Source organism: Siniperca chuatsi, linkage group LG23 (genome assembly GCF_020085105.1).
Source record: "Siniperca chuatsi isolate FFG_IHB_CAS linkage group LG23, ASM2008510v1, whole genome shotgun sequence".
Classification (NCBI taxonomy): domain Eukaryota; kingdom Metazoa; phylum Chordata; class Actinopteri; order Centrarchiformes; family Sinipercidae; genus Siniperca; species Siniperca chuatsi.
In genome coordinates, this window is record NC_058064.1 from 22,042,984 (window position 1) to 22,067,751 (window position 24,768).

The 24,768-nt window shown below is 41.1% G+C and overlaps 1 long non-coding RNA gene across 1 annotated transcript; it reads left to right on the top strand.

The window, feature by feature from the left end:
- The first annotated feature begins 3,299 nt into the window (after positions 1 to 3,299).
- On the top strand, positions 3,300 to 4,770 carry LOC122871432. Its single transcript, XR_006376865.1, has 2 exons — positions 3,300 to 3,506; positions 3,644 to 4,770. It is a non-coding gene; the product is annotated as an uncharacterized LOC122871432 (long non-coding RNA).
- Positions 4,771 to 24,768: the final 19,998 nt, after the last annotated feature.

Here is a 24,768-nt window from a genome sequence, read left to right on the forward strand (position 1 = left end):
CGGCTAGTTTCTCTGTCCGGTGTCCAGATGCTACCATGCTTTATATGCTTTTGTGAACTCTCTCTCATAAGCTAATCACACAAGGGCTTATTACATTTTATGGGATTTTATTCACTCAGTATCACAGGGTTGTACTGTCAATATAAAGGAAAAAATAATAAAAAATAAAAGGTGGAGAACTGGTCTGGCTCTGTTTTCACATGCCTTTAATTAAGGCTTATTTATGTAAAGGAAGTATGGGCTTTAGGTGACTTTTATCCTTTTACTCACTCATAGTAGCTTTAAAATAATTTAAATTTATTTTAAGTTTAGCAACTGATTGACACCGTATGCTGGCAAACCCTTTGGCTTTGCACTGCTCCTTTAACTGACAGAGCACTAGCAGGGAATTAACCGTAGGCAGGTGAATCTCACCAAGGTATTGCCAGAAAACTGCTCACACCAGTTTCAGAAAGTTGCCAAAATAGGCAGAAGGCTTTTTGATTTAAAAGGAGTCACCTATGGTCATTTAAATACAATTCCAATTAATATAGAATTTATTATCCGGCTGACACAGAGCAACCTTGGTTTTGCACTGCTCCTTTAACCGAGCCCTAGAAGGGAATTAGCGGTAGGTGGGTGAATCTCGCCAAGGTCAATGATCAAGTAAATGAAAACGAAAATAAATTTTAAGTAATAAATCCTTCAAATGAAAATGAGTGAAAATGAAATGATAAAATGTTCAAAAAGATTAAATGTTAACTCTAAATAATAAAAAGATTAAAAAGGTCAATGTTAATATGAAAAAATTAAAATAATCATGATAACTGAATCTGACAATGTTGACAGATGTTAATACTAACAGCTGCAACACACACACACACACACACACACACACATATAGAATGGAAGAATGGGTTTCCACACATCCAGCCATCTTGTAACAGCTGTCATTTTGCTGGTGTAAGACGAGAACACCTCCACCATTTTGTTTTTCACATCTTCTGCCTTTGGGAGGAAATGTGGTTTTTCAGACCACTGTCCTCCCTTCTTTTTTTCTTTTTCATTCTTGTTCTGCCTAAGCAGGACCCTGTCTGAGACAGATGACAAATGAGTACAACAATAATTCCACGATTTTTCCATTCTTTCATCAGTAGGACAATTTCCAATGGTAGGGTTAGGAGATGAAGGTGAGGAATATGAGATAGAAGGTGAGCTGCAAAGAAAGTTCACAGTGACATTGAGCAAACAAGTAAGTGACAAAGGAAGGGGTATAGGTCGAAAAATTGGAAACCAAAGAGGAGCTGAAGAGGAGAGCAGTGAAGCAGAAGTCACAGAGGAGGAGGAGGAGAACGATGAGTTAAGTGTATACACAGTGGGAGGCACATCCGACCAGGAGGAGGAGCGTTCCGAGGGAGAGTACACCCCATCAACAGGCAGACTCCGCCTAAGAGAGACATTTTGTGCCCCCTAAAGGCCAACATTATGTGCATAAGAGATGGCCTCTATATAGACTTCCCTGAAGACTCACTGGCAGGAATCATGCCAGTACAGACACACTAAACCACCAACCAAGTCCAACCTTCAGTATACTGGTTTCAATTGATGCCAAAGTCAAGATTGCTCCAGGAATGGCAAACGCGGAAGCCATGGGTGGAAACCCAGGTGGAAGAAGCCATCGAGCCCCAATTACCGCTTCACTGCACACTCATGTATAATGAACAGCAGGAGCATAAAGACTATGACGAATGCTAGGAGGAGCTGGTGAACAGAAGATAAACAGACAAACAATACCATAGAATATAATTAAGGGCATGTGATGAGGGAAAGGCAGAAAAGCTTAGTGAACACAAAAGCACCCACAAAGATGCCATTAACATTAGAACATGAAACTCTGAATGTGTGGTCAAGACATAAGACAGATGAAGGACAGGTTAAATCAGCACAACCTGTATGCATTAAGCTAAAACCAGGAACTAGGTTACTATACCAAAGGCAAAACCCACTAAAGCAGTACGCTCTGGAAGGAATCAGACCCACAACAGAGGGCCTGATAAAGGCAGGGTTCCTACCTTTCCAATTAAGAAGCCACATTCTACTGACTAACGGATTGGTGCATGATCTAAGGGCTGTTAATGCCATTGTAGATGCTGAGATGTGCTTTGTCCCAGATCCACACACTCCAATATGTTCTCCAATATTCCACCTGACACACAATGGTACACAGTGATTGACTTATGTTCAGCTTTCTTTAGTGTACCACTTAATCCAGACTAACAACATCTATTTGCTTTCACATATCAAGAATGTCAATACATACCAACGCTTAGGGCAGGGTTAAGTTGGAAGCCCAATAATCTTTAACAGGGTGTTGGCACAAGATCTGCAACACACAGATGTCCCAAGTATGTAATTCAGTACGTGGACACAGAGTCGGTAGGGACAAGTTACAATTGTGTCAAACAGAAGTAGAGTATCTGGGGAGAAAACTGTGTGGAGACAAAAGATTAATAGCATCCACACATGTAGAAGCTATAGCTAAGGCTCCAAAATCGCAAACAGTGGGACAAATGCTTACGTTTCTGGGGATGTCAGCATTCAGTCGTCTGTGGGTTTGTGACTATACCCTTAAGGCAGTGCCTTTGCGAGGAGGCGGAAGGAGTCTTTGAGGTACTGAAAGGAGACTTGAGAACTGCTCCAGCACTTGGTAACCCAGACTACACCAAGCCATTTCACTTATATGTTGTAGAACGCTCAGGTGATGCCAGTGCAGTACTGATACAAGATAGAACAGCCATTGGCCTACTACAGCATTAAGTTAGAGAACATTGAGTCAGGTCTATGCATTCTGCATGCCACTATATACCAAAACTAAGATAGAAGTCATTACATCTAAAGTTAGGACAGAACTATTCAGCACACATGCCGAAACTAGGAAAGTGTGGGAGGGAAGATATAGAACAGGTTTCTAACAGATGTAAGTATAGTTACAACCTGTATACAGACAGGCTTTTGATTACTCCAGGTAGCTGTCCACGTTCATATTATATGGATTATGTTAGAGGATGCCTATGTAAGATAAACCCCTAACTGTCATAGTTTTGGGGTTTTTTCCTGTTTCCTGTTTTATTTTGTTGTGTTCTCCTCTCCTCGTGTGTCTTGTGGTTTTACTTCCTGTCTTTGTTTTCTTTCCCTCCAGTTTTGATTGTTGGCCCCACCTTAATTTATTAATTACACCTGTGTCTTGTTGTCTCCCCTACCTAAGTGTATTTAGTCCAGGCTTTTTCCTTTGTTCAGTGTCAGTTTGTTGTCATTCTCATTTTGCATCAGCAGTGGTATGTGGTTTAAATGTCAGGTGTCCCAGCCTTGTTTCCTGTGTTTCTCCTGAATCTTTTGGATTTATTTCTGCATTTGCTTGGACCTCGCCTGGATTTTTGGATTTCGTTTATCGCCTGCTCCTTGTTTGAGTTGATTGCCTGTCTTGGACTGCCCTCCCAATTTTGACCACTGCCTGCCTGACTACCCGTGTAAGCCTTTCCCTGTAATAAATCTATGAACTGCATCTGCTCTGCCTCTGAGTCTACATTTGGGTCCTATTCCTTGTGTTCCCTGCTCCGTTGCATGACATCCACTACGAAACTAACATTTTGTGTTATCTTGACAGATAATCATGGCAGAAGGCCAGGGATACGACTGGACAAACAATTCCAGGACCACCAGATGCAGGATGGATGACTCCATGCCCAGGAGGCAAGTGGCTCCAGTTCAGGCTGGACTGAGTCAAGGACTCCACTCTTCGATGTTGTACCAGCTGCTCATGGAGGAAAAGCCAATCCAGACATCTCACACTGATATACTGGACACACTGTACGTTATGCATGTTCCAAAGAGCCCTATGGACACACTGCTGAGATTATCACTGGACACTAAATACAATGCAAGTACACCGGATGATGTTGTGAATTCACCCAAGCATTTATGGTGTGCTGTGATTTGGGACTAGCCCCATTAGTAATGACATGTTCAATACCCTAGCTTGCTCAACTAAGATGAGCAAAAAAACAGCCTACTGCATACTTGATGATTAAACTCACAATATGTGTTTTGCTATTATGTGTTTAGTTTGGTTTTATGCTTGTGGCTTTAAATACAGGATCCATGTTGCCAAAGACAATATAGATGCACATGTCTGATCCTGTTTATGCAACACATTGTCCTTGTGGTGTTGTAGTCAAGGGACAGCCTGGTGCAGACTCGGGGTGTCCTTTGACAATGACTCGAAAGGATAATGGAGGGTGGGACTGGCGCGTCCCAAAGGGGGAATGTCATAGATGATTTCATTAAACCAACTATGGGTTATGGATTTATCACATAACCACCCTGTGCACTTATCACAGTATAGTGATTAACGTCAATTTTGTTGTGATGTATAACGCTACTGAAGTTGAAGAAACGTATTAGAACACATAAGGTGTGAAGAAATGAATTAGAGCATATAATGTATAGGAGAATCAACTACTTTAATCAAATAATTACACTTTAATACACTCGTTAAGGGGCACCACCCAGTAAACTGGGAAAACAAAATCGAATGAATTAAAACTCAAGCTTAAATTAATCAGTCTTTAAGAAGGATTTCTTTCTTTTTGAAAGACACACAACTTCTTACTGACTAAATTAAGACATTTATTTATAGCTAAATGCCTAATGATTACATAAAAGTTTAACAAGGTACAGTGGTGTGAAAAAGTTTTTGCCCCCTTCCTGATTTCTTGTTTTTTTGCATGTTTGTCACACTTAAATGTTTCAGATCATCAAACTGATTTAAATATTAGTTAAAGATGACACAAGTATACAAACACAAAATGCAGTTTTTAAATGAAGGTGGTTGTTATTATTATTATTATTATTATTATTAAGGGGAAAACTAAATCCAAACCTACATGGCCCTGTGTGGAAAAAGTGATTGCCCCCTAAACCTAATAACTGGTTGGACCACCCTTAGCAGCAATAACTTGCAATGAGTCTTTTACAGCGCTGTGGAGGAATTTTGGCCCACTCACCTTTGCAGAATTGTTGTAATTCAGCCACATTGGAGGGTTTTCGAGCATGAACTGCCTTTTTTAAGGTCATGCCACAGCATCTCAATAGGATTCAGGTCAGGACTTTGACAAAGCCATTCCAAAGTCTTCATTTTGTTCTTCTTCAGCCATTCAGAGGTGGACTTGCTGGTGTGATTTTGCTGCAGATCCCAAGTTCACTTCAGCTTGAGGTCACGAACAGATGGCCGGACATTCTCCTTCAGGAGTTTTTGGTAGACAGCAGAATTCATGGTTCCATTTATCACTGCAAGTCTTCCAGGTCCTGAAGCAGCAAAACAGCCCCAGACCATCACGCTACCACCACCATATTTTACTGTTGGTATGATCTTTTTTTCTGAAATGCGGTGTTACTTTTACGCCAGATGTAATGGGACACACACATTCCAAAAAGTTTAGCTTTTGTCTCGTCAGTCCACAGAGTATTTTCCCAAAAGTCTTGGGGATCATCAAGATGTTTTCTGGCAAAAATTAGACAAGCCTTAATGTTCTTTTTGCTCAGCAGTGGTTTTCGTGTTGAAACTCTGCCATGTAGGCCATTTTTGCCCAGTATCTTTCTTATGGTGGCGTCATGAACCTTAACTGAGGCAAGTGAGGCCTGCAGTTCTTTGGATGTTGTTGTGGGGTCTCTAAATGGCTGAAGAAGATCTCGTCTTTCTGCCACAAGCGGACTACGCACATGAGCAAAGCAGCAGATGTTCAAGCAAGTGACGTCCTTACTGAAGACCCGCCTTGATGAGAGCACTGACAGTTTTCATTTTCATGTTGACCCCAAAAGAGCATGGTGACATATAAATGTAAATGCAAAGACTGGGGGTGCTGTTTTGCTTATTGCATTTGAATATTGTTCACTGTACAGCAGGTTAAGTCTTTGAAAATGAAATGTCAAATGCAGTTTTCATTTTCATTTTCAAATTGTTAGAAAACTGCATTTACATTTTCATTTTGATTTAAATGATGCTTGCATAAATGGAAAATCAGGTTACATTGTTTATATTTCATTTTCAAATTTTACAAAACCACCGCCAACAGCAGAGACGTACCGCTGCAGCTGCCAGGGCTGTGTCTTGAACCCTTGCTCCTTCTCCGCTCCACAGCCACCTCAGCCGACTTTCAGAGCATTACTCAGAGTGGCTGCGAGTATGTTCGATGGACAACTGGATGAGCAGACTGATCAGCAGAGGTTACACTCTGCAGTTCGTCGTAGGTTCCGATTGGAAAAATCCTCACATCCTGTCAGAGGGAGTGCCTCTGGGCAGTGTTCACAGACACATCTCTGTCAGGATGGGGAGGAGCGTGTTTAACACAGGTGGTGGGGGGACAGTGGCCAGCACACATGTCCCTCCACATGCGCACAAGGGATAAACCCACTATCGATAGCCTTAGAGGGCTGCACCTATACTCATAGAATCTGGAGTTACGGTATGTCTTCTTTGGACACTGAAATATTGGTCATGCTTGTCAGAGGTTCCCAAGCATTTCCTATACTACTGCTGGAAGACAGTGTTCACTGTAATGCAGTTTCAGCCTCCATCCTCCGGGGCCTCATCTCTGGTCATCGTAACTCTCCAGCCTGCCCCCGGTGCATAACTACATTCCGGATCCCTTCATGGCAATTGAACCAACGAGGTTCAATATCTAATGTAACATCTATCTTCACCACTAAATGTTTGCATCTGTCTTCTCACCCAGGTTCAGTATTTGTAAACACCTTTCTCATGCATTTCGAGTCTGCCAAATATGCTGCTATTTATCAACGTTCCAAGGTACTTTTTCCAAACTGAAACATTATTTTCATTTTCCCAGCATCCACCTGTCCAATGAGGAATCAATTACCATAAATGTTATAATAGCGGCCCAGTCTTTCTTTACCTCAACTACAAGGGATGAGGATAATTTCCGTAAAATCTTTAATAGCTTCCGGGTCCTATTTATCTCAACTGCAAACAATGGTTGAAAGTGACGAGGTAATTCAATTCAATTCAATTTTATTTATATAGCGCCAATTCAACAGAAGTTATCTCATTGCACTTTTCCTATAGAGCAGGTCTAGACCATACTCTTTATAATATTAATTACAGCGACCCAACAGATCCCACCATGAGCAAGCATTTGGCGACAGTGGCAAAGAAAAACTTCCTTTAAGAGGCAGAAACCTTGGACAGAACCAGACTCAATGGTGGGCAGCCATGTTAGGTTTTGAGAGAGAGAGAGAGTCCTTCTATGTGGAAGGGTTCCAGCGGGGTAGCTATTACAGCATGCTCATGTTTTCTTGGTTATAAAAAGTTAAAATTAAAGTTGAATGTGTTACATGGTACTTTGTAACCATTTCCATTTCTTTCTTTCTAAAGTTCATTCTGATAACTACTAAAACCCTCACTGACTAACGCTAAACCCCTGCATGTGGACTCTTGTCATTCTGAGTGTGTAATGTTGGAAGTGTGTTCTCCGCTGAATGAGGTGAAAGTGGAGGAAAGATTAAATCCAGGCGTGGCTTTGTGACTGCTGACCTTGGAGCTCATTATTCACTAGTATCAGCAGAGAGAGATCTGCAGAGAAAGTCTGCAGCTGATAAAGACTTTCCCGTCGTCTCTCTGTGTTTAATTAGATTAAGATCCACTGCTCTTCCCTTTTTCACTGCTCTTAACCAGCTGTCTGCAGAAGACAGTGGATAAATGGCCAGCAGCTGAAAAGTGACATGAAGAGTTTCGCTCTTAAGAAGAAGCATAATGTGCACTGTCTGTCTGCTTGATCTATGGAGCTCTCTGCTTCAGCTCTGCCAAGACAGAATTGCGATCTCTGCTGAATACCAGCCATTTTGAGGATCAGTACAGCCTTGGACAGTGAACAGGGAAAGTTCATTAAGCATACAAAGACATGTCATGATGAAGACACCTGAGAACAAATGCCTGTATTGATTTCTGAGGGGGAGAGACATGGCTTTGCGGGCTGCCATTGGGGAATTTACATGCACACAACATTGGGGTTTTGGCTTTCTTTAGCAGCTGGAACTCAAACTGCTGAACAAGTGAGTGTCCTTTAATACACTTCCAAAGTAAAGACAGCAGCATCCACTACAGTCAGCCTTAAAATTATATTTCATAAACTGTTAGGTAAGATTCTCTTTGTTATTTTGTAAACAAATCCACTAAGTTCAGCCTGAGATATTTGGTATCTTTGGAAACTGGGATCTCCACCAGAATTTGAAATTAGTTTTGTAAGTTTGAACAATTTTTGGATGTGCAACATGAGTTTAGATGGAGTAACAGGGGGTCTGACAGTTTAAAGCTTCACTAACCAATATTTAATATGAACAATGAAGAAATTAGAACAGGAAAATAATTAAGACAGAACAGATCTGGGGCGGGAGTGAAGTGTTGTGGCGATGATATCACATCGCCACCCCCTGGACAGAAGACTACTAAAACAGAGAACGCCCAAACTCTGTATTCTAGGCTGTCTTCTCTTCTCTTCAATACTTTGCAGACCCTTAACAAAGTTCTGTGACTCGCCCGGACGGCAGCCTACAGGCTGTCTCTCTGGAGCCCAGCTCTCTTGCCCTCTGCCCTTTCCTGCACGTCTCCTCTGTCTCTGCAGTCCACTCTTCTCTTCAGATCCCGGGCGGGCCCAGGAGAATCAACTGAATCCCGAGCCACTCAGAACATGTCAACAACAAGGCCAACATTCAGCATTCTAACATTACGAAGTTGGAACTGAACGAACTGTGAGTTTATCAAACTCTGAAAGGCATCGCGGCTACAGAACACCTAGCCAAGTGGGTACACAATGTGATCCGCCTTCTGAGAGAGGCCAATTCAAGCTGAGTTGCACCACGGGACCGACAATGCCTGAAGAAGCCTGATCTCTTGGGAGCTCCACAAAAGGAATCACTGGTCGAACTGCGCATGGGACTCAGCGCATCCAAACATGCAGAGCTGCCCATACATAGGAAAATCGACCACCAGGTGAAAACATTACTTTTCTTGTGTTATATTTGGGTTGATGCTAATAGGTTACTAACAAGTAATTTAGCGTGAGGTTGGAAATAGAATCTCCCATCAACATAATTATGAAATGGAATGGTAAAATATTTCACAAGTGCTTCCTAAAACTTCTCTCAGTTGTTGAATAGCGCATTCAGGTTGATTTTCCAAAATTATTGCCAAAATTATTTATTTAACTGGTACACTGGTCATTCATTCAGTCAGTCATTAATTATTATCACCGCTGTATTCATCTTTACTCATGGTTGCATTTATCCGTTCGTTTGTGTGTCTAGTTGTTTGTATGTTGTTAGTATTGATAGTAATAAATGTTTCACATATAAAGATTGTTGCCTTTGTTTTCTGTAACTTACATTCAGTTACTTTACATATCTGTTCCTTGTTTTACCGCTTGCTACTTGATTTCAGGTTCATTCCCTCACAAAGCTTGTGCATTATCTCTTGACTGATCAAGAGTAAAACTGAGCTAAATTTTAACTACAAGTTAAATGGTGGAGAATGTTAATTAAATTGCTGCTGCTTGATATTCACTACATATTGATTCAGAATGCAGGCAGAAACACGTAGATTTCCTACATGTGAAAGGTTGTCCTCTTGGAGATTTTTGTTTGCTAGTGCCAGTGTGCATATCTTGAGTGAAATACAGTATGTGAACGCAAGATAAACTGAAAATAAATCCTAAATGCCCAGTAATATGCAGCCAGAAATTATGATATCACTGAAAACATATGAAAACGGTGTGTTGTAAAGCTGCAGAGAGCAGATAGTGCCTTATTATTTTGCCTTCCTTTTGTGGCTGCCATTTAAAACAGTCGGTCACCTAACAAGGCAAATTATAAAAATGTCTATTTGCAGGAGCAGAGGGCTTTGGAGATAATACTTTTATGAACTCTACATAAAAGAAAAAACAGCTGCTGCACAGTGCTCAGGGTCTTCAAAAGTCTGCAAAATGCCTGAACAGATCCATAACTTTGTTGCTTTAAAGCATCAAACATATCATATCAAACAATCATTAGCTCTGTCACTGTTAGATTTTATATCATGACTGCAGTAATAAACACTGTTGGATAATTCATTAGTCTTCAGTAGCCAACTTCAAATCACAGATAACAACAGCACACATTTCTAACAAACCCAACAGATTGTATCACCATAAAAGTCCTATATAAGGTGATCTAGGAAATGATCTAATGATTTATAATGCATATGAACTGAAAAATTATATAATCAAGCTTTTATAAGAGGCACTTCAGTCCAAACAGGCCTGGAGGCTGTTATTTGTCATCAGAAAAGAGCAGGCTTAGCTCAGACTACAGGAGTTTTAAAATCCTAATCGATTTTGAAATCGGGTTGCATCACGCACATAAGGAGAAACTTGACACAGATGTTCTTCTCGCTAATCTCAAACATGCACACACTACAAGATTTGAAAATAATGGTACATCACACACTACAGAATATTATTATTGTTATTAGTTACTTTTATTGTTAGGCGGTGGCCTCTTGTGGCCATAGTAATTATGATGGGAGCAAAGGAGGAGTTAGGTGAGGTAGTATAAAGACAACAAAGGAGGAGGCCGGGGGGGATGAATGGATCAAACAGGACTTTCACCCAACCAAAAGTCACGTGTGACCTAACTTAAATTACAGGTGTAACTTAACTTACATCATGTCAGGAGTGAATGGTAATCCTCCTCTACAGCAGACATTTTGACATGTCACAGTAGGAAAAGCACAGGTGTAAATGATAAAATTAATGATGTCTGAATTCCAATTAGCTGCATGGTCCTAGTACTGTTCATGTTGGCTCACTGTTACACTGTCATGGTTTACTGGGAAGTTTATATAGAACAGAACCATTGTTAATGTTATTAGTAAGACCTGTGCCTTTTCTACTATGACAAGCCAAAATGTCTGTCAAGGCCTATCAGTTATAGTAACACTGTAGCCTACTCACCAAGGTCATTTCTGAGATGTGGGAACACTAAAAAGAGGTTTGATGGGAAAAGAAAATCAGAAAAACAAGCAATCAGACAATCTGGGGGATTGTCTGATTGCAAAATTATTTGGAGAGAAAACATAGGTTGTGGGTCATAAAGTGGGTCACACGTTCTCCTGCACATCAGTAAGCAGAAGACATTTATTCACAGCAATTAAAGTGTGTACGCTACGTACGCTATATGATTCAGCCCCCCCAACATAATCATTTTTGTACTGTCCCTTACATGCCTAGTTTTACAAAACTTTGTAGTCTGGACATTACTGGATTGCAACCCAGCTATTTTGGTAGCTAGCTAGCTAATGTCCGTCAAAGAAGCAATAGCTAACTAAGCTAGATGGCTAACTTGATTATTTTCAGCTACACAGCCAAGGCCAATTTCTCTACAAAATATAACTTATGTGTGTGCAAAAATCACTTTCTGCACTCAAAATGTCCCATCTCACATATACAAGACAGACACAAGACACAAACATAATGACGTTGCCCATATAGTATGTGCACACAAATACAAAGAACATGGCCATGCATTTCCTCAAAGCAATGTGTACACAATGTGTGGATAAATAAGAGTTATGAAGTATTGTAAACCTAGCCGTAATGTCAGTATCATCTCTTAGTTTAATGAAAAAATGAAGAGGAGAGAGGATAGCTAGTGTTTACCCACCTGCTCCCTCTGACATCAGCACTTTCCTCAGGTCATTTCTGGGCAGTTAGAGAAGGATTACCATTTACTCCTGACACGATGAACCTCTTGCTAACAGAGATAAACAAATAAATAGCCTTATCAGTTCATATGTGCTTGCTTTTTGTGTCTGCGTCATGTGTGGACAATGGGATTACAAAGGTGTGTGATGAGGTATAGAGTGTCCACTGCCATTAAATCAGCTGCAACAGAATAAACATGGTGAACGGGATTGTTCCTGATAAAACTTGACTCTATGTCTGTATAAGGGAGAGTGGATGCAGTTGTTACAAAGTTCAGTTGGAATACCTTAATTTAATGCTATCCTTAATAGCATTCCTCTAGTGCCACAGTTTGGAAAAAGAATGTTATCCCCACTAGCTGGTAGGGCAAATGAGACAATTAGACTGGGTGCAGTTACTCTTTAAAGACATTGATGTGTTTTTGAGGTATGTTTCTTAATACTTCCATCTCCTGTATATCTTGAGTTTTTGTGACAGTAATTTGAAACTGGTAAAGATTAAAACTGTATTTACCAGCTACAAGCTTATGTGGTTGAGTTGTGTCAAAGGTGTTGTAATTGGCTACAATTGTGTTTTGGGCAGATACCATAATTAACATTTTTAATGAAAAATGATTTAATTTGATAAATATTTTTATATTTTTATGGGCATAGTTCAACTTTTCTGTGTAATATACTGATTGGTTATTTAAAATTAAACAAGGACTGGGGAACAACCACTTTAGAGGGGTGTGGGACATTTTTTTTTGCTAGCTACTGTTCTTTACCTTAGCAGCTAGCAATGGCTTCTCTCTCTCCCGCTCACTCTTGTTCGGTGTGTCCAAAGTTTAGCTATTCCTCTGGCTCCTTTAGTGATAATGGTACATGTAATATTTGTAGCATTGGAGGCAAGGCTTAGTGAATTGAAAACGCAGTTCCGCACCATGGGAACTCAATCATTAGCTGCTGTAGTTAGCCATCCCCCAGTAGACGGTGCGGACCGACCAGAGGTTGCTCCCGTTAGCCGTCTGCTGCTCGGGAGCTGCCGGGAAACCAGGAAGGCTTGGTGACTGTCCGAAGGAAGCATAGCCCTAAGCAGAAGCCCACGGTTCACCACCAACCTGTTCACGTTTCTAACAAGTTTCCCTCCACTCAGCGACACACCCACTGAGAAACCAACTCTGATTACTGGCAGCTCCATTTTGAGAAACGTGAAGTTAGTGCCCCCTGCGACCATAGTCAAATGTATTCCTGGGGCCAGAATGGGCGATGTTGAATCCTATAACTGCTGGCTAAGGATAAACATAAATACAGTAAGATTGTTATTCACGTTGGCGGTAACGACTCCCGATTACACCAATCGGAGGTCACTAAAGTTAATGTTGAGTCGGTGTGTACATATGCAAAGGGCCCCTGCCAAATCTGACCAGTGATAACATGCTTAGCCGCATGTCTTCATTCCGCCGCTGGCTGTCGAGGTGGTGTCCAGCAAACGATGTGGCCTTTGTGGATAATTGGCTGACTTTTTGGGGAAGACCTGGTCTTATTAGGACCAACGGAATTCATCCCACTTTGGATGGAGCAGCTCTCATATCCAGAAATCTGGCCAAGTTTATTAGTGGACCCAAACCATGACAACTCAGAGTTGAGACCAGGAAGCAGAATTGCAGTCCTACACGCTTCTCTGCGCTTCCAGAACACCCAAAACTCCTTAGTGAAGGTGTCTGCCCCCTGACCACTTAAATTAATAAAACCAAAAATGAACAGAAGTTTAAAAAAAAAAAACCTAATCAAAAACGCTGAAATAGCACAACAAAATAGGAGAATTAAATGTGGACTCTTAAACATCAGATCTGTCATCTAAAGCTGTATTAGTGAACGATTTAATAGACTATCATATTTGTTGTAGTGTATGATCTATGAACCCACAGATGCAGAACACGAAAGGAGAAGTTTGACACCGTCACTCTTTATTTTGATACAAATAATTGCGAGTGGTGACTTCGGCGCCGTTCACAATGGCTCGGGGGAAGCAGCAGTGGTACAGGAGTGGAGGCTGAAACAGCCTGGCTCTGGTCGAGCACTGTGTGGATCTGGGCCGGCAGACGGGTCCGTGACGCAGAGCAGGCGGTGGAGTGTTGGCCTGGGCTGGCAGCGGATCTGCGATGTGGAGTTGGCGGTGAGGTGTAAATCCGGACAGACAGCGGACCCCGTGGCGAGGAGCAGGCGGTGTAGTGTAGGTCCCAGAGGTCTGGCTTGCAGAGACAGGAAATCAGGCGACAAGGCTGGATAGACAGGCTAGAAGAAATCCAGAAGGGGAAAGGAGCTGCAATCACCGGCACAGGATAATCGTGAGGCAGAAGAGGAGCAGGATCAATAAACGAGGTAACAGGTAATATTAGTAAACGTACTCTTCTTTCTTTAAGTGGGGAGCCTTGATATAGTCGTCGTACAAGTGTACGGAGAAGATCTGACACTGGTGGTGTGGGAGAGTCTGGTATTTGAGCTGTGGAGACTGATGATTGATTGAAGACAGGTGTGCTGGTGATCAGCAGCAGGTGGGGAACCATGGAGCCAGACCAGAAAACATATACACACACACACACCTAAAGACGAGAATCAGAAATACTGATACTACTAAAATAGTCTGGCAAGATAGTTTTGCTATGCTAAACATATAGGAAAGCCCTCCGTAATGCCAGAGCGGCTTACTACTCATCATTAATAGTGGAAAATAAAAAAACAACCACAGGTTTCTTTTCAGCACTGTAGCCAGGCTGACAGAGAGTCATAGCTCTATTAAACCATGTATTCCTATAGCCCTCATTAGTAACGACTTCATGAGTTTCTTCAATAACAAAAATTTTAACTATTAGAGAAAAAAATCCTGCTTTAAACTGGTACCGACGTATCTTCAAACACAGGAACCTTAGAAACAACTGTAAAACCTGAAGTATATTTTAACTGCTTTGCGCCTATCGACCTTCAACTAACTTTGACGATTAATTCATCTAAGTCATCAACCTGTCTCTTAGACCCCATTCCAACTAGGCTGCTTAAAGACATTTTACCCTTAGTTAGCACTTCTTTACTGGATATGATCAATCTGTCTTTATTAACAGGCTATGTACCACAGTCCATTAAAGTAGCTGTAATTAAACCTCTTCTTAAAAAGCCCACTCTTGATCCAGGGGTTTCGGCCAACTATAGACCTATATCTAACCTTCCTTTCTCTCTAAGATCCTTGAGAGTAGAGATGAGAGTAGAAAGTGTTTTGGTACTTTTTTCGCCGTGGAACTTCTTCTGCTACTCGGTCAGGGCACCGCTGCAGATCAGCAGTTTGGCCGCATTGTTTACACCAGGGAACAGCTGATCGTGCTGAAGCCAAGCGGCATGGCGCCCAGGACAACCGATGTCCCCCCTGCAATCTGGAGGAGGACACACCGAGGATGCAGAGGTGGAATGAAGCGGCGAGGGAAGAGAGAGAGGTGCAGGCAAAAGAGACTTAAGAATAAGAGATTTAAGCCGTGTCTGCCTTCTCTTGTCATGGACAACATGAGATCGCTGGCGAATAAAATGAATGAGCTAACGGCGTTAGCCCGGAGTCAGACGGAGTTCCGTGAGTGTAGTTTGATGTGCTTCTCAGAGACATGGCTACACCAGGATATCCCGGACCATAACGTTTCCATCGACGGCTTTCAGACAGTTCGTGTCGTGGTGGGGTGCTATATAGAGGTATGTGGATCCAAAAGCAGATGACGAGGAAGCAGTCTCAAAGTGAAGTAGCCGGAACTTCTGTGTGTATTGTGGGGTGGTATGCAGGCAAGTACAGGCAGACAAAAGGCAGATAAGTTACCGGCTAGCAGAGGTGAAAGCAGTGGCGTGAGTCCAAGGTAGAAAAACAGTACACAAGGGAGCAGGCAAAATCCAAAATCCAAGAATCCAACCAAGGTCCACCGGAGAACAAAGAATCCAATATAAACTCAGAGTCAAGGCTCGGCAAGGAACAACACCATGTGTACAACAATGATCCAACACAGAAAAGACCAAGACTAAATACCCTAGGGGAGGTGAGACAACGAGACAAAGGTGCAAACAATCAAGGGAGGGCCAACAATCAATACTGGAGGGAAAACACAGACAGGAAGTAAAAACACAAGACACACAAGGGAAGAAGAATACTACCAAAATAAAACAGGAAGTGATAACACCAAAACTACCACAGTTCGGGCTGACAGGGATCACACCATAAGCGGTAAGCAGAAAGGCGGTGGGCTTGCTGTTCTGGTTAACAACAGATGGTGTAACCCTGGTCACTTTACTATCAAGCAGAGTATCTGTAGCCCGGACATTGAACTGTTAGCTGTGGGACTCCGGCCATATTATCTGCCACGTGAATTTTCACATGCCATTGTCTCAAAATGATGCCGAAAAACTTGTGCATGCATTTGTTACTTGTAGGCTGGACTACTGCAATTCCATATTATCAGGCTGCCCTAATAAGCCTATTAAGACTTTCCAGTTGATCCAGAATGCTGCGGCACGTGTACTGACAAGAACTAGGAAAAGAGATCATATTTCTCCAATATTAGCTTCTTGCACTGGCTCTCTGTAAAATCCAGAATAGAATTTAAAATCCTTCTCCTCACCTGTAAAGCTCTTAATGGTCAGGCACCATTCTATCTTAGAGAGCTTATAATACCTCATTACCCCACTAGAACACTGCGCTCCCAGAATGCAGTGTTACTTGTGGTTCCCAGAGTCTCCAAAAGTAGAATGGGAGCCAGAGCCTTCAGCTATCAAGCTCCTCTCCTGTGGAATCAGGTCCCAGTTTGGGTTCGGTAGGCAGACACCATCTCCACATTTAAGAGTAAGCTTAAACTTTCCTCTTTGATAAAGCTTATAGTTAGGGCTGGCTTGGGTGAGTCCTGAACCATCCCTTAGTTATGCTGCTATAGGGCTAGACTACCGGGAGACTTCCCATGATGCACCTCTTTCCACTTTCCTCTCTCCTTCTGTCGCTTTCAGCAGGTATTTCTACCTCCGGAGCTGCAACAACTGGATCTGTGGTTGTGGGCCAACTGCTGCCCCTGTGTTCCTGCTCGACAACTGCTACTACAGTTGTTGTTATTGGCTTTGTTACTGTTATAGTCATTATTATTCCTATGAATATAATTACTATTATTATTACGTATTAATATTACCACTATGTAAATAAAATTGTATTGAATTGAATATGTCCCTATACATATGCATACATATACTTATATCAGCAAATGAGAAAGTAAAATAAAATCAATACATGTCCATATTCTTGGGATCAGAGGAATGTCTTGGTTTGTCTCAGAGGCGTGAAGAAGAAAAGGGAAGAACCAACCCCCGAGTAGTCACACATGCACTCTGAGGTGTGAGTGAAGAAGAAGTGTGGCTGGTTCTGGTTAGTTCAGTTCCTGCATCAAAATCAGCATGTTGAAATAAAACTTCGCATTCACATTATAACATTAATTAAACATGGTTTATCAATTAATGTACATTTGACTCTGAATTGCAAAGTTGGTTACTTTTGTTCCTTGTTCCCTGTATGGGTTATTGATGAAGTCCAGATATCATCCTCAGGGTGGATTAGTGAGAGTCATAAATTGGTCCATTGTCACTTAACTTTTATTGGCGTCCTCTGAGTTCATAGCATGGTGTGATTTTGGCTCACATGCTGGGATGTGGTGTTATCAGGCCTATTGGGTCCAGGCCAGTTGTAAAACAGGGCAATGGTCATTAAATTTCTCCTTTGATGTCTTGTCATGTTTGAGTTCTTGCAGATGTTTGTTTAGGCTCCAAAGAAAGTGAAAACAGGAAGGGGGACAGAGCTTGTCCATGACTAAACAAGCGGTTTAGGAGAAGGCATCAGTTCTCTGGTGAATATTTAAATGGTTATCATCATTATATTTCCTACACTGATTACAGTACAAAAACACAACTTTATAACTTTATTCACTGATTTTGGTGAAACTGCATCATATTTTATGGAGAAATAATAAAGCTTAAATAAAGCTTTATTAGCTTTATTAAACCTCCTCCTGTCCAAAGCTCTTGTGCTAAACACCAACACTCCCCCGGTGCTCCAAGCTCCCAGTCTGGGCAGAGTCAGCTAGCATTAATAGGACCGGTAAATGCACGGCTAACTGAGCTAACTAATGGCAGCTACAGTTAGCAGCAGTTAGCGGTTACTTTTGAAACACGTAAAGCTATCTGTCCATCAGGAAACTCCGTAAACCACAGAGAGTTGAGGCAGAGCAGCAGTTTCATGTGTTTTCCATCCATTAGAATCCATTTTGCCTGTTGTTGTGGCTTCTTCTTGTTGTTTCGCACTTTAATATTGACGCCGTTGGCACGTGAATCAGTACGTACTTCCGCTTATACAGAGGACGTCAGTTGAGTAGGTGGTCCTTCAATGTGGCCCAGGACAAATTCGCTTACACACTGCTAGAAGAATGTGGCCATATGCGGCCCAACCCACCTCTAAATGTGGTCTGAGCGATCGAATCTCAATGCTTTAAATTGAGTGAAAGTACCATCTGTGTGGTGTTGCTTTTGACAGCACGTAGGTTGCTAGTAGGTTGGTAGAAGGACAGGCATTACAAGCTGTAGCTTCAATCTGATGATCAGGTAACGTTATACCGTTTGCCGTTGTGATTTAATAAACATTTCAGGAGTAAGCAAGACAGTGTGCGGGAGTTCTTCTCATTGTTTTCAGAGAAGAGAGAAGCCACTATACACACATTTGATTCCACAACTACTGTATTTATTTATGTGCAAAAATATAAATAAAATATAATACAGAAAATACAGCTTTTGTGTGCTTCAGCAAGAGATATGGGACGAGGGCTGCTGATGGTCGCAGTGGTAAACATACTAGTCTCTGCAGCCTGCAGTTCAATGTGCCCTCCCGTTTCTTCTGAAAAACATGTTAAATAAAACTAAATGTTAATTTTTGTCTCACTGCCTGATTGAATAAAAGCTGTTTTCTACCACACAGCAACCCTGTGGTCAGAAGAAAGAAACTTGTAGCTTTTGTACTAAAATCCTATCAGTCTTCAAAAAATCCCACATCTGTCAAACCCTGATTCTTGCTGCCAGAGCACATGGCAGAAAGCCTACAAGCATCAGCCAGCCCAGCACAGTATACAGTGATCTGTGGATGTGAGGCCGATGAACGGTACAGTGATGTCCCAGTGGTGGAAGTTTCCCCCTCACTCTTGTCAGTAGGGGAGGGAGGCAGATGGAGGAGCTGGGAGCATTCAAAGAAGTCTGGAAAGACAATAAATCACCCAGGAGAGACAACGCCTGAGGGCCAGAAGAGCAAAGCACGCTCTGTGGATGGAATAGCTGATGAATGACGGGGAGACACTGGTACATAAAGAAAAGGTGGAGAAACAAAAGAAAGAGAGTTGGTCAGAGGATATGTGGAGTTTGCTGCAGGAAATGAAGGAAAGAGAAAGACAAAAGAAAACAAAGTAATAGTGGCAGGGAGGATGAGAGCAGAGAGCACATACTGTGGTGAAGACACAGCCTGACTGAGCATAGTCCTGACTTGGTTTCAGGTATTTTTACAGTAATTTTAAGATAAGTGTGTGAGTGTGTGTGAATGATTTACTTTCTTTGAACTGATGGCACCTGCCATCAATGTATGAATGTGTGTGAATGGGGTGAATGTGATATGTAGTTGAAGTGCTTTGAGTAGTCGGAAAAAGACTAGAAAAGGCGCTATATAAGTACAGTCCATTTACCATTTACCATAATCCTTTATTGATCCCCCAGTGGGGAAATTTGTGTGTTACGGCAACACAAAGACAGATATAAGTATGGATAAGTAGAGAAACTTAAAATAAAATAGATAAAATAAAAATATATAAAATAAAATAGAAAAATAGAAAAAAGAGAAACTATACAAGAGCAATTCAATCAAAACTCAGACTTACAGGCAATAGCGGTACACACACTGTACCCACAACTGGTATTGTACATGAACTGAACTGTCTCAAGCAAAGTGACATAGTGGTGTGATTAGTAGCCGCAAAGTCAGCAGATACAAATTTCATCCTAACTACACACAACTGTGATGACTTAAAGGATGGCTTCAGTTTGAACTTACTTTTAAATGTTTAATGGGTCCAGTCCTTGAAGTTTGTTTTATGTGTTAGTTAAAGGATAAATCCTGATCAGAGATAACTCAGAGGTTTTTTACGGTGGTGCTGGAGGCCAGGGTAATGCCATCTAGAACAACTCTTTAGATCTTTAGATAATGTGTCTCTGAGGTGTTTGGGGCCAAGTACAATAACTTCAGTTTTTTCAGAGTTTAACATCAGAAAACTGCAGGTCATGCAGGTTTTTATGTCCTTAAGGCATGCTTGATGTTTAGCTAACTGGTTAGTTTCATCTTGCTTGATCGATAGACATAACTGGGTATCATCCGTATAACAATGAAAGATTATGGAGTGTTTCCTAATAATATTGCCTAGAGGAAGGATATATAAGTTGAATAGAATCGGTCCAAGCACAGAACCTTGTGGAACTCCGTGACTAACTTGAGCGTGCACGAAGGACTCACCGTTAACATGCACAAACTGAGATCGATCTGATAGGATTTAAACCAGCTTCAGAATCAGAATCAGAATCAGAAATACTTTACTGATCCCCGAGGGGAAACTCTTTTGTTACAGCTGCTCACTATCACATCAGTGCACACAGGAAGAGAAGTACTAAGCAAATCAAAATATAATACACTATAATACAGGCAAGATAAATTAAGTACAAAGTGGATATAAATATAAAATTAAAACAAGTGTAGTACAAAGTGGATTTACTGGTTGATGATAAATATGTACAGTATAATAATACAATTTAATAATATAAGTAATATAAGATAAATGCAGTACTAAGATCATTTTCAACATCCACATGAATATTGAAATTACCTACAATATGACCAAGAATAAGGACCAGGAGCGAGGTACACTATAACAAATAGAATTGGCTGGTCGGGTGTGAAAGACTAAGAACAAGGCTTTCGAATGAGTTATAATTTAGTATAGGTTTAGGGTTGATTAATAGGCTTGAGTCGAAGAAGGCTGCAACTCCACTTCCTCAACCAGTGCCTCGAGGAACGTGAGTATTAATATGACTGGGCGGAGTGGATTCATTTAGGCTAACATATTCTTCATGACATCGCCAGGTTTCAGTAAGACAAAATAAGTCAATATGATAATCTGATAATAAATCATTCACTAGTACAGCTTTAGATGACAGAGATCTGATGTTTAAGAGTCCACATTTAATTCTCCTATTTTGTTGTTCTATTTCAGTGTTTTTGTTTAGGTTTTTATGTATAACTCCTCTTCTGTTAACTTTTGGTTTTATTCATTTAAGTGGCCGGGGGGCAGACACCGTCACTAAGGAGTTTTGGGTGGGTAACTGCTCTGGAAGCACAGAGAAGCGTGTAGGACTGCAACTCTGCCTCCTGGTCTCAACTCTGAGTTGTCATGGTTTAGGTCCATTTATAAAATCAGTCAGATTTCTGGATATGAGAGCTGCTCCATCCAAAGTGGGATGAATGCCGTCTCTCCTAATCAGACCAGTTCTTCCCCAAAAAGTCCACCAATTATCTACAAAGCCCACATCGTTTGCTGGACACCACCTCGACAGCCAGCGACGGAATGAAGACATGCGGCTAAACATGTCATCACTGGTCGGTTTTCGCAGGGGCCCAGAGAAAACTGCGGAGTCCAACATTGTCTTTGCATATGTACACACTGATTTAACATTAACTTTATTGACCTCTGATTGGCATAATCGGGAGTCCTTACCGCCATCGTGAATAACAATCTTACTGTATTTACGTTTACCCTTAGCCAGTTTTAAATAGGATTCAACGTCGCCCGCTCTGGCCACAGGAATACATTTGACTATGGTCGCTGGTGTCGCTAACTTCACGTTTCTCAAAATGGAGCTGCCAGTAATCAGAGTTGGTTTCTCAGCGGGTGTGTTGCTGAGTGGGGAGAACTTGTTAGAAACGTGAACAGGTTGGTGGTGAACCGTGGGCTTCTGCTTAGGGCTATGCTTCCTATGGTGCAGAACCACATTTCCAATTCACTTCCAAGTCTTGCCTCCAATGCTACAAATAAACTACATTTATTACATGTACCATTATCACTAAAGGAGGCAGAGGAATAGCTAAACATTTGACACGCCGAGCAGGAGAGTGAGAGGGAGAGAGAGAAGCCATTGCTAGCTGCTAAGCTAAAGAATGGTAGCTAGCAAAAATTAATAGCGTGTAAACTGTGGGATTAGCAAGAAAGAACAAGAGAGCTATGAGTGCTTGAGCAGAACTAGTGTACGTTTAAATGTATAGCAGATAGTTTGTCACTATAATGAAGAATCAAACAAAATTAACTGTGATGAGCTAGAGTAGCAAAAATACACTACTAGTAAAACATAAACACAGGTGACCGGAAATGAGACAATATGCTTACCGCAGCACGTCAGCATGCTTACACACAGTTCCAAGAAGCAGCTTGATGAAAGAACTAATGGTCATAGTTACCAACTCTCTCCATTCTGGAATTTTTACAAAGGCTTTCAAAACTGCAGTCATTAAGCCTCTTCTAAAGAAGAACAGTCTTGATGCAACAGTACTGAAAAACTATTGGCCTATGTCAAACCTACCGTTTTTAGGTAGGTTTTAAGTCATTGAAAAAGCCAACTTTGACGTTGATGGCTAACATTTTTTAACGTTGAACAATTGCTACGGTAACTTTCAATCAGGAGTTTGGCCCCATCATAGCACCAAGACTGCAGGCCATATTATACAGAATAATAAATCAGAATCAGAAATACTTTATTGATTCCCGAAGGGAAACTCTTTGTTACAGCAGCTCGCCTTTACGTCAGTGCACACAGGAAAAAGTACTAGCAAAAAATATAATACAACACACTATAAAACAGGTCAGAAAATAAATTAAGTACCAGGTGGTAAAAGTATAAAATAAAATAAGTGTGAAGTACCAAGTGGGTTTACCAGTTGATGATGATAATACGGTATAATAATACAATGTAATAATATAAGTAATAAGTAGTAGTGCATGTACTGTCGAGTTAAGTGTAGCTTATTGAGATTATTATGAGACGGTGGATATTGCACAGCAGTAATGGAGGTATGAATAATATCAACATCAATAAATAGGAAAAACTAAATATTGCACATGAGTATTACACAATTATTTCACAATTATTTCAAGTATGGCAGAGATGTAATGATCAATGTCCAATTTAGTGACTTAGGGTCATACTGACACTTAGAGGGAGGAGTTAAAGAGTTTGATGGCCACAGGCAGGAATGACTTCCTGTGGCGCTCTGTGGTGCTATTTGGGGGATGAGTCTTCCGCTGAAGGTGCTCCTTTGTTTGACCAAGTAAAGTAGCTTACCATAATTACGCAGATGACACACAAATCTACATTTCACTTACACCGGGTGACTATGGACCTGTTGGATCTTTGTGTAATTGCATCGAACAAATCAGTGACTGGATAAAGCAAAATTTATACTAAACAGAGTTTAAATTTTATCCAACTAAACAGACCGAGATAATTGTCTTTGGAACTCAGAATGAAAGACAGAATGTCAGCTCTCACCTTATCTCCCTGTCTCACTCGTGAGACAGGGAGTCTTGGACTCAGACTTAAATTTCAATTGTCACATCAAATCAGTCACTTCTCTGATTCTAGCAATATTTTTAGATGGTATTAAGCAGATGGAGTAATGTCCAAGCAAGACCTAGAAAAGCTTACCCATGCCTTTATTTCCAGAAAACTGGATTACTGCAATGGTCTGGTCACAGGGCTTTCAAAAAAAGCTCTTCAGCAACAAATTCAGAACGCCGCTGCTAGGGTCCTCACAAAAACTAGGAAATATGACCATATTACACCAGTTCTAAAATCCTTACACTGGCTACCAGTCAATCAAAGAATTGATTTCAAAATTCTGCTGCTTGTCTATAAATCACTCTGTGGCTCTCGGCCCAAATATATTTCTGACATGCTAGTGCCATATGAACCTCCTAGAACCCTCAGAACATCTGGGCCTGGCCTACTGGTTGTCCCAATTGTTAAAACAAAACAGAGAAGCAGCGTTCTGTTATCATGCAACACAGGCCTGGAATAACCTCCCAGTTGATATTAGACAAGCCCTGACCACTTTTAAGTAAAAGTTAAAAACCTTCCTATTTTACTCTGCCTACTTCTTAGCTTAGGTTTTAAATAGCCTTAATTTTACTTGTTTATATTGTAATTGTGCATCTACATGTGGTAGTATTTGCAGTGCTCTTATCGATTTATTTTTACTTGAATTAAAATGCTTTGCTGTATTTTAGGTACCCTGTAAAGCACATTGAAAGTTGCCTTGCCTTGCCTTATGTGTTCATCCTGCAGTTGCCAGCACCTCCAGCCCTGAAGTACATGTTGTGTGCAGTTTTTCTGTATTTTTACCATTATTTCAATAAATTTAGTCACTAGTTTCCAGTATTGTTTCTAGCTGATAAAAATGCTGGGTGGTGGGTTCATCTTCCAAAGGGAGTCAAGACAGAAAAGGTCATGACTTGAAGTAAATAAAAATGACACGAGAATAAAATGTTAGGTAGTTGTGGTGCAGGAGGACCCTCCACCAAGACACAGTTATGTATGTATGAATATGATTCATTACCTTTATGCATAGATCAAGTATGTGTTGAGCCCAAAGAATGTGAAGGTGGAAGCTGGAACAGATCTCCAATTCTAATTTCACTGTATTGTTAAACTGTGTGTACTGCTCATCTCCTTACAGCAGCAGATGTTTCTGGGCACATTAGTGTTAGATGCTGCCACCATGTGGACTTTAAAATATTTATACCAATATACACCACAACATGATTCCAACACATTGCCTGACATGACACATCACACATGAACCAAAC